Source organism: Strix aluco, chromosome 12 (assembly GCF_031877795.1).
Source record: "Strix aluco isolate bStrAlu1 chromosome 12, bStrAlu1.hap1, whole genome shotgun sequence".
Classification (NCBI taxonomy): domain Eukaryota; kingdom Metazoa; phylum Chordata; class Aves; order Strigiformes; family Strigidae; genus Strix; species Strix aluco.
This window is the reverse complement of record NC_133942.1, coordinates 18,556,393-18,565,047: the sequence shown is the minus strand read 5'-3', so window position 1 is coordinate 18,565,047 and position 8,655 is coordinate 18,556,393. Positions and strand designations below refer to the sequence as shown.

Here is an 8,655-nt window from a genome sequence, read left to right as displayed (position 1 = left end):
AGGGGTCTCGAATGTAGCAATGGTCTAATATATAAAGTGGAGAGATGAAGGATGCCAGCATAATACCCAGTCATGCTGGGATTCCCTTCTACTTACAGCTAGAAACATTCCTGTATGACAGCAATTAAAAAAAAAAAAAAAAATCCCCCATGTAATGGAGAACTCTGCTAGGGAGCTGCAATGTATAGGCACTGGGTTGGATTTTATTACCATGATGAAATTACACAAGCTTCGCCTCTCTCTCTCTCTTTGCCTGCCGTGCAGCTTCTTGCTCTCTCCCCTTCTCTTTGGCTGCCTCCGCACACTCCCTTCCCACTCGCTTAGCAGCCGGAGCGAGGGAGGCAGGGATACAGGTAGGACAGGCAGCCCTGGGCTCCCTCCCAGCCCTGGGCTCCCTCGGCTGGGATCCCCTAGGCTGCATCATTGGCATGCGGCGCCTGGCAGGACTGCATCACTGCTAAAGGAGATGCCAGCGCAGAGCCTCGCCGCACCGCACACCGCGCTGCGCCGCGCAGGCAGCAGCACCGCCAACAACTTGGGGTGCCCAAGGTAAGAGCGAGTCGCTCCCTCTGCTTCACTGAAATGGGGTGAGAGGCAGCTGCCGGAGAGCTGGCAGCCTGCGGGGTCTCAGTGTCGAGCGCTGGGCAGTTGGGGAGGCAGCTCAAGGGGCAGGGAGAAGCTCTCTGCAAAAAAACTAAAACAAAAGACGCCACTGAAAATGAGGATGCTCAAGGGCGCGGAGTCGGTGTCTGAGTTGGGATGAACTGGTGGGAGCTGTGGGACTCTGTTAGCTTAATGAGATTGGAGGGGTCAGCGCAGCCACGAGCGAAGCAGCAACACCAGCTCACCCCGTTCCCCTGCCTAGCTGCCCTTGGCTCTGCGGGGAGCGGAGGAGTTGCTGTGCTTTAGAGTTTTAACTCGGGCTGAAGCAGTTTTAAAGCAGTGCTCCCGGTGCGCGTCCAGGTCGTGGTGGGCTGGAGGGCAGGAGGAGGTGTCTGCGTGGGGACGGGGCTGTCGTGTTGTGGTGGCACCCCAGGGCGGTGTGGGGGTGTGCCGGCACCCGCGCACACACCGGCCCCGTTCACCCCGCTGGTTACCGCACTGCCAGCACCCATTTTAATTGTCCTCCCTTCATTATCCTCCTGTCTCCAGGAGAGCTTAAATGCAGCTAAAGCTAAAGCTGCAGTCAGTCACCTCTGTTAGGAAGGACTAAATGAAGCCACTGAGAGAAGGCGATGATCTGGGGAGCTGGTGAGGCTGGCTCCCTGAACAGAGGCTGTCGCGGGACGCAGTTTGTCGGGCGAGAAGTTCCCCTGCATGTGTGCGTACCTATAGTAGTACAGCCTGTAACACATCCCAATGTACATCTCTGCAGGGACTATTTTTCTTTTAGAGGACAAGTGTTGTTCATGGGAAATTTTCATTACATGTGTCAAACCGCAGTAATATGATCCATAGCATTAAAAATAATGGGTAGGAACTGGCTCCACAAGGACGTTACTTGTCAGGGATGACCTCTTCTCAGGAAAAAAAGCAAAAAGTAACAACTTGATGATTATAATGTGTAGGTGAGGAGTGGTGCGGCTGGGTGTGTGCTGAGGGAAGCCCTCGCTGTGTTTAGGTCAGGCACTTGTAAGCACATACTAGAGCTTAAAGGGGTCTCCTGCCATGGGGAGTCATGGCAGAAATTTCAGGTAGGATGAGAGTAAGTCATGTGTCTGACATGGCATGAAAATTGCTGTTTCATTACTCCTCTGGATCCCTGGTGTTATCATCTGGGGGAAGAGAGAGGAAAAGGGTTAATTCTCTGCTTACTTAGCCAGATATTGAATATACAATAATGCTGCACTGATCATCCGAGGGTGAAAGCACTGAGCCAGATGTCTGCTGCTCATTTGGAAATACACTTCAGTGCCTCTGCCCTAACTGACATGTGTCCCTAACACTTCGTGCAGTGGGATGCCCATGGTCAGACTGCCCTGTCCTACAGGACAACCTGGAGGAAGGTGTGGGAGCAGAGGCAGCAACCAGGGCTGCTTCTGATTCTTCTTCCCAATGGAAAATCCCTCTTCCACTCTCCAGCAGAAAGAGGAGGGGAACGTCTCCCTCCCCTGCAAGGGAGCTGCCACAGGCAGCAGTCACCTACACAGGGGCCCTGGGTCTCAAGAGCTACACCAGGTCCTAGTTAGCTCCTGATGTCTGCCCTCTTCAGGGCCTTGCTGTGAAAGGCATGTCCACTGGTATTAGATGAACTCAGCTGGAGATCAGATCTGCAATGACACCTTTGGTTTTCATGACACAATTTTGCAAATGAGTAATGTGAGTGCTGGGGGAACCCTCCCAGAGCATCAAAGCCAGACCCAGAGAGCAGCTGACAGAAGACAGCCTTCCTGTTCAGCTTGCCCAGTTGTGAGAGGTCTGTCCCGTGAAGTAGCTATTTGCGCACATTTATGTTCTGGAACATCTTTTAATGAAAGTCACTGGTACCTGACAACTATCGACTGAAGGAGCTGAGCTGGAGGTGGAAGCCCAGCTTTCATGCCTCCTTGTGCCAGGTTCTGATGCAGCCCCCAACCTGCAAGCGCACCGTGGGGTGCTCCCCAAAAGTCAGCCTTGCACATGCAGATGGTCTCTGCAAATCTGGCTGCTTGTCTGCAGATAGGGTGTGAGCGCCAACTTCTGAGAGCACAGTCAAAGTGAATGTGAAAAATCCCATGAGGAGAGTAAGAGCACATCACTTGGTGTTTGGTACAGGGGGTTTAGTTTCAAAACAGGAATTGATCCAGCCTGTACCTGCAGGGAAAGGGCAAGATGTTAAAGATGCATCCCTTTCTTCCTCGTAATAACCTCTGAGCTGGGAGCATTGCTTTTGGTGAAATGAAGTAGATGAAAAAGGCAGGAAAATCCCCCATGATCTGTGGTGATACTGTCCCACCCACACAGCACACTGCTGGACAGAACTTGGTGAGGCAGGTCTGGTTTTTGAATCACAGCCTGCACTTGATGCAGCATGAGCCCGGCTCCATTCCTCGCCTGCACTGAGTGCCAGCCCCCGCATCCTTCCTCCGCTGCTCAGAGCTGTTGTGGGTGGCGTTTTCCTGGCCTGACCACAAAGTCCTAGGGTTGCTAACAGTCCTGCTGGGGAAGCCAAAACCAGCCTTGAAAATCCTATTCCTGCATCATCAAGTCAGCAAATTGATTTTCCAGATCATGAGCTGAACCTCTGAAATTGTTCTCTTCTGAAAAGATTATGGAATTACTCCTGCGCTAATGAACGCTTTAATGTTATGATGACTAAAAAAAGTCCCATAAGGGCTTTAACAGCCAAAAAAAAGACACTGTAGGAAAGAGGAGCCTGCGTTGGCTGTGTCAGACCTTGCTTCACCATCTGGGGCAGAGGGGAGGAGGAAGATGACTGAAGCTGAAAAATGAGAGAAGGGTGAGGAGAGATGTGTGGTCTGCCAGGAAGCTGCCAAACCCATCAGGGATACCTTCTGCAGCTCCCAACTTCATCCCTCTTTCTGCAAGGGCAAGCAGGGAAGGTAACACGTTGCCTATTATATTTTCTTTTCAGAGCTCTCTGGCAAATACCCATCCCCTCCTGCAGCAGGGATAACCCCGCTCCTGGTGACCTGCTGGGAGAGCCCCAAGGATGGGCAGCAGAGTCAGGTCGCCATCCCCAGCTCCCTGGGATGCAACCTGCCATAGGATTATCCAAATTCAGCACTTAGCCTTCAACCCTCCTGATGCATTGCTGTCAGGCTCTGTAGCTCAGGACCATGACACTGGTTTCCGAATATACAGTAAAACAGTATATGCCCTGACCCCACTAAAGGAGTTTGGCATTTATTATGGAGAAAATATGCTTCTGGGGATGAGTCTGCCATGATCCTGCTGGCTTTCACAGGGCTACAGTCTTGCCTCTGCTTTACTAACCCCCATTTTATTGCATTGTAACTCCATGGGTTAAAACCAGGTTGTCCAAGATTTGAGCGAGAGCAGAGTTAACCCCCTAAAAGATGGGATGGAGAAGCAGTGCAGGGAAAGCATCTCCAGGCCACATGAGCTGCAATGCAAGGGGAAGGCTGGCCTATATTTAGGTAAGGGCTCTGCAGAGAATGGGTAATCCTCTTTCCATGAATTATCCAGCCTGCGGATTAGACTGCTTTAAACTCCCCCAGGCCTTCCCTGCTGCAGAGGGCTCGGTGGGAGCCAGGGGGGCAATGGCCGGAGGGAGGGAGGTGTGGGCAGGTTGCTCATGACTCATTTGGCTGCTGCCAGCCTTGCCAAGTGCTCAGAGAGGTCACCGCGGGCCCAGACGCAGAGTGACACACGAGTGACGTGCAAGGCAAAAGGGAACATTATGGCATCCCGATTAGGAAAGAACACTGAGCTTTAAAAATAATTGTGGAGACGAGGGAGTGTGGCAGCAGGTAGGAGGAGGACAAGAGACCCAAAGCAGCAGTGTTCCAAAGTGTAATATCCTCGCTAGACTTTTTCAAGCTGTTTCTCTAACCAGAAAAAGGGATGCTTTTTGAACTGCAGCTGATGCATCTGACAAGATGCTCCAAACCCACCTGCTTGGGCTGGCTCTGCAAATGTGATTCTGGGGGTGCAAGTCAGGTTCATCTATTTGGAGTGCGAATGGACCACTGTCAATACTCCATTAAAACATTGAAGGGAGGCCAAAAACACAGCTCAGGGACAGTGAGGGTGTGGGGGGGGAGTGGGATGTGAGGAGGGAGGCAAGCTGGATTTCACCTAAACCTGAATATTTCACTCACAGTTATGGGGTGAGTGCCCTGTGTGTAGAAAAGACAGATTTCTGTCCTTTACCTAGTGCACATCTGCTAGAAAAAAAGGATTCCTGTCAATAATCTCACCCTGGGGACCTGTACATGCCACAGAGGAGACATTCTTGTCACCCCTACATGTGGGTTTGGGGCAAAGCTTTGGTGGGGTAGGAACGAGAAAGGCTTGGCTGTGCCATACCAGGCTGACACCCAGCTCCACAGGGATGCCAAAGGGGCTCTTCCCCCCAGTGCCGAAGGCAGCAAAAAAATGGGGGAACCTTCTCTGAGACAGGAACAGTCTGAGAGAGACTGAGATGGCTGACACCACTGATTTTCTGTATCTGGGGTTGTGGTGGCCACCCTTATTCCTCCCTTAATTTCTAGAAACTGGGATATCTCAAAACTAGTATGGTTTGTCTTCCTTCACTCCGCTCTCCAGGCTTTAACTAAGAGATCAGCACAGAGTTTTGATTTCCCCAATTCTCTTCACATTTTAGTGCTGCTGGATGTCTTATCACCTTGTTCTGGAGTTATATCCCCCTGGATGCTAACACTGTGGACCCCCCTCCATACAGCTGCCATCCCACAGACTCACCCTGGGCACCCTTGTCTGAACTGCTGAAAAGTCAGGCTTATTCATGGGGAAGTTAAGTGCACCAAAGCACTTTATTTTTCCTGCATTTAAATCAATTTATTCTCTGCTGCTTAACCTACATAACCTAAATCAGCATTTTGACCCTATTGTATTTTCCCCTGCCCAGAACTGGGACAAACTGAAAGCCTCATCCTGCTGTTCAGCATTCCCACTTTTACTCACGTCATCTAGAGGATGCCATTTAAATAACTTCAGGGGAGTTTGAGTCGAAAAGGGAATAAATGACAGTTTCCCAACTCCCTGTAGGATGGGAAATACCTTGTATGGCACTGCAGCTCCTGCCTTGCCTGGACACACGGGCAGAGTCAGTGCAAACCCTGGCTTGTTTCTGCATGTGAGGTTAGAGCTAGAAACCACCGGAGAAAGCCTGGATGGAAGAGGGAAAGCAAAGAAGGGAAAGACTGGGGAAAGTCTTTGCCTTTAACGTGAGCTAGTGTCTTTCCTCCCTGTGTCGAACATCCTCAATTTCCTGTTTAACTTAAAGTCAACACATCTGTCACGTTAGCATCTCCCGCTGCCTGGTTCCCCCCAAGCCACCCCCCTCCCATCTGCTCTCCCTCCTGCCTCCAGCCTCCCTTCTCTCCCATTGCTCTGTGGCTGGGGGGGGTGTGGTGTGCGTGCGCCTGTGTTTTCTGCTGGCTGATGGACTTTTCCATTGCTTGTGCTTCAGTACCTGGATGCGGTCACAGCGGGATGATCGGCTTGGCTTGCAGAGCATTTACTTCTAATCTCCGGCTTGTGACATCCTAGCAGAAAGGGGCAACCCTTTCAGGAGCAGGTCCACGGGCTAGAAAGAGGGGAAACGGCTGGTGAACGGCTGTGATGAAATATTTCCTAGTTCTGGTAAGCGATGCTTTTCTCTTTGGTCCCTTTCTGGACAATCAGTCCGGATGGAAAAGTAATAAGCTTTAACGGGGTAAAAGGCATAGAGAGGGGAGCTGAAAAAGACAGAGAAAAAAATTAAGCCCATTTGGTTCATACAGAAGCTTTTCCAGGGGTCAGTGCTCATCAAAGCAATTTAATCATTATTACTGAGAGGCTGGGAGCTGAGCAGATCAGGCAGTGTGTGTGCCTAGGCAGCCGGAGCAGCTTTCACTCACATGCAGTTTCATCGCCCACTCTGTATCTTGTTTGCTACGTGATTTCCAGCTTGGTCTGGGGCACATTCAGAGCTCACGGCCAAGCATGCTCTCCATGGGGTAGTCCTTGTTGAGCTGCTACCTGAATGCTGCCTTTTCTGCCTTATGGTCTTTACTGCAGGAGTTTTGGAAAGTCATTCATGAATTCCTGCCCCTAAGATGATGCATAAAGCCCCTCAACTTTTCTAGCTGATAAACTATCTCCATCATGAAGTCTAACTCCATTTTTCCCTGAAACCAGTCCCCTGGGTGCTGCAAATAGCTGATATATAGAGGGGTGCAGATAAAGGTGTTTGGAAGGAAGAGGGTCTACCTAGACTACACACTGCTGGAACTGTGAGCTATGTGATGTCCTGGACATTGTCTTACTCTAAATGGGAGTCAGTTTATGTCACCGGACTCTCAAAATGGGCGTCCTGCTTCTAAGTCGAGTGACAGCAGAGGTCTTACACTACGGATGAATTTAGGGCCCTTGTTTAAAGAGGATCAGAGAATAATAAACCTAAGAGCAGCCTTTGCAATCTGGCTGTATTGAATCTGCAAAGGTCTGTACATAACATACCTCTGTTGACAAAAAGCAAAGGAAAAATACAATGGTGAAGCTCTGGCAACTTTGCTGACAGGTACAATGCTATGACCTTCTTGACAGACCTCTGTTCCACCCAAAAACTGGGGCAAAATTTGGTTTGGGGATACCAAACCAAATTATTTCTGGATTTATGACAGGCAAAGCTAAAAACTACTCCTGGAGAACACTGCAGAGATGATTTGTTTATAAAAATATTCCTGTCATGATGTATTCATACAGAAACCTCCACTTGCTAAAAACTCACACATTTCCTACTCTTTGATGTTAGATACCATGACACTTAAAGTGTGGAACTCTGGTTATTGTGCTTATTCTAGAGCAACCTTGAAGTTTCAAGCACCAGTTACATTAAATCTAAAGAAAAAGATCCTCCTGTCCTAAGCAGCAAGTTTTGGCTTGGATTTTTGTTTCACATGTGTTTCAGGGTGACAACCTTTTGTACCAAATCTGTGTCTAGCGAGTGGAAGGAGCCTTGCGTGACTCTGAATCCCAGCACTGTGCCAGAAGGAAAGAGTGTAGGAATTGCCAAATTTGTTGTCCTTGGGGGGTTGATGATTGTATCTGTGAGGAAATCTTCTTAGAGAAGACAGCTTTTGCTTCCTCTAATTGAAACACCATAGTTTGTTTCAAAAGGTTGAAAATCCTTCATTCCATGTTTCCGGGGCACAGAAATTTCTATAAATTGTTTTTCATGTTGAAATATATTCTAAAACCTGCAGGAATGCTGATGTCAGTTTTGTGTTTGTGTCTGTCTTTTCTCCTGTGTTCAGTCTGAGATGTTGGCCAGTGATGACTGTGCTTTCCTAGTCCTTGCTGCAGTGCTTCCTGGAAGGGTTAATTTCCCCTGTTTAATTAATGGCTCTGTAATATTTATAAAGAGAAAATCCTCATACCCATCTGTGGTAATTTTGGTACATCTGCCAAGATGAAATTCTAGGGCCAAATGAATATTACAATATGCTAGATGTACAGATTTTTATAGCATCCCAAAGATATTTCCTGAGACATGCTGATTTGATGTTGGGGAAGTGAAGGACAGATCCTAAAGTCTGTCTCTGGGTGGAAACAGAATTGCATGTGCTACAGAATTAATGAATGTTATAACATCTAATTGAATTTTAGTCTTTTCTCATGGACATTTGGGCTATAAAGAATGGATTTCCCTTGTGAAAAAATCCATTTGGTGAGGGCAGGGAGTCATATGAGATCCTAAATGAAGAATACTCCAGATCATTCCTGTGAAGACACTTGGCATCAGTGTCATTATCTCTTCAAGACAAGGTAATCAAGGAGATGGAAGATGAAACCTTTCTTTGCCAGGGAAAGTTCCACATTATTTGGTTGAAATAGGAATCCAGTCACCTCATGCTTGTCTCTCCAGATTTTTCTTACCACATCTGCTAAATTACCACCAGCTATTTGCGTTTTAAATGAGGGCTTCCTCCCGCACAACCCATCTGCTCAGCCTGTTTGTTCTTC

The 8,655-nt window shown here is 48.6% G+C and overlaps 1 protein-coding gene across 2 annotated transcripts in view; it reads left to right on the top strand.

Annotated features, from left to right (window-relative positions):
* Positions 1-354: 354 nt before the first annotated feature.
* The window catches only part of SV2B (synaptic vesicle glycoprotein 2B), a 77,796-nt gene continuing 69,495 nt past the window's right edge, over positions 355-8,655 (top strand). The window contains exons 1-2 of one of the 2 annotated variants that reach the window (XM_074837779.1): positions 477-549; positions 6,119-6,291. The gene's annotated coding sequence lies outside the window, so the exon portion shown is untranslated. Of the gene's footprint in view, positions 550-6,118; positions 6,292-8,655 lie in introns of both variants that reach the window. The other variant, XM_074837780.1, reaches the window with a different exon arrangement.